This window comes from Myotis davidii, unplaced genomic scaffold (genome assembly GCF_000327345.1).
Source record: "Myotis davidii unplaced genomic scaffold, ASM32734v1 scaffold1097, whole genome shotgun sequence".
NCBI classification, from domain to species: domain Eukaryota; kingdom Metazoa; phylum Chordata; class Mammalia; order Chiroptera; family Vespertilionidae; genus Myotis; species Myotis davidii.
The window spans coordinates 88250-90231 of record NW_006288117.1 but is presented as its reverse complement, the minus strand read 5'-3'; the positions used below and the strand labels follow the sequence as shown (position 1 = coordinate 90231).

The window sequence follows — 1982 nt, the reverse complement described above, 5'->3', positions numbered from 1 at the left end:
TGCTTCACCATGAAAATGAGAGCCAGACTGCTAGAAAGAGGCTGTTCTCAATTGTGTGGGGATGCTGATGTGACAACCACAAGAGAGGGAGTGCCAGCCACCCAGTGCCCACACCCTCTAGATCCACCCAGACGGGAACATCGTCTCCGTCTACACACCCCACATCTGAGCAAAGAGAAACCATGACCAGCACCCTCATCACTGTGCTTTGCTTTGGTGAGATTTCAAGGGAGAGGGGAGCCCTGCTCTGTCAGGACCCCCAAGACTCAGGAGGTTCATGGGGAGGAGGGTGCTACTCAGGACTGAGGGGCACATCTCTCATAGCAACTCTCTTCCAGGGCTGAGTATGGACCTCTGGAACCAAGTGACAGCAGGTGAGAATGTCCCCAGATGTCCCAGGTCCCTCTCACTGGGGACAAGGGAATACAACCTATGCATCTGGGGATGGAGAACAGTGGTTCTGGATTAACGGATGTGGGGCATCTTAGGAATGTGGGGGTGGGTAATGCTTTCTAACCCAGCCTCTGGTTTCCTTCCAGGGACCCTCCCCAAACCTACCATCTGGGCTGAGCCAGGTCCTGTGATTCTCTGGGGAAGTCCCATGACCATCTGGTGTCTGGGGACCCCAGAGGCCAAGGAGTACCATCTGGATAAAGAGGGAAGCCCACAATCATGGAAAAGACAGGAGGCACTGGAGCCCAAGGACAAAGCCAAGTTCTCCATCACACACATGACAGAGCGCGATGGAGGGAGATATCAGTGTTCCTATCACTGCCCTGCTGGCTGGTCAGAGCCTAGTGACCCCCTGGAGCTGGTGGTGACAGGTGAGAGGACACTCAGGGTTCCCAGCCTCAGGCTCTGCCCTAAGGGTGTCTCCCTCTCACAGCCCAGCCCTGGGGGACGTGAGGGAGGTGTGAGCCCGTTTAACACGCTGCCTCCTCCTCTCCTAGGATCCTACAGGAAACCCAGCCTGTCAGCCCTGCCCAGCCCTGTCGTGCCCTCAGGAGGGAGCGTGACCCTCCAGTGTGGCTCAGGGGAAGGATTTGGCAGGTTCCTTCTGACTAATGAAGGAGATTACAGGCTCTCCTGGGCCCTGGGCTCACAGCAACAGTCTGGCTGGCAGTTCCAGGCTCTGTTCCGTGTGGGCCCTGTGATCCCCACCCACAGGTGGATGTTCAGATGCTATGGCTGTTACATGTACAGACCCCACATGTGCTCCCAACCCAGTGACCCCCTGGAGCTCCTAGTCACAGGTGAGTCCCATCATTGTCTCACACATGGATTGAGGCACCAGATACATTATTGGCTTCTTTGTTGGGAGCAGAGCCCCGTGTGACTTGGTGGGGAGAGGGGAGCATAGGGACTCCTGGGACAGAGACACAGAGAGAGACAGTGAGAACTGGGGGCCAGGACAGGAGAAGGGGGTTTATGGGAGGAGCAGCCCCCGTAATTCACGTCTGTCTTCCCCGGTGAGTCGGGGAATCCCTCCATCCTGACACAGCAGGGACCCACCGTGGTCTCTGGGCAGAGCCTATGACAGATTCGCTCTGCACAAGGAGGGGGGACAGGACCTCCCCCAGAGCCTTGTCCTGCAGCTGCAGGCTGGGCTCTCTCAGGCCCACTTCCCCCTGGACACTGTGAGCAGCTCCCATGGGGGCCGGTACAGATGCTACGGTGGATACAACCTTGCTGGGGTCCAGCCCCAGCAGGTCCAGGGGTCCCCAAAGGTGTGGACGGAGTTGGCGAAGAAGGAATGACACGGATACAGCGTTCAGTTGATCAGCAGCCTAGCCAGGATCTCTAGCCAGGTTCTGTAGCCAGGTTCTGTCCAAGATCTTTTGCCATGTTCTCTCGCTAGGTTCTGTGTCTAGGCTCTGTTTTCTAAGTTCTGTGTCCTGTTGTCTTGTTACATCTGTATTTATACCAGTTGATTCCAATCCTATCAATCTCTATTCCAAAGGGTAGGGCGTTTCTTATCTCCC

General features: G+C 56.4%; 1 pseudogene; it reads left to right on the top strand.

Annotated features, from left to right (window-relative positions):
* Positions 1 to 346: 346 nt before the first annotated feature.
* Positions 347 to 1982, top strand: part of LOC102762720 — a 4922-nt pseudogene continuing 3286 nt past the window's right edge.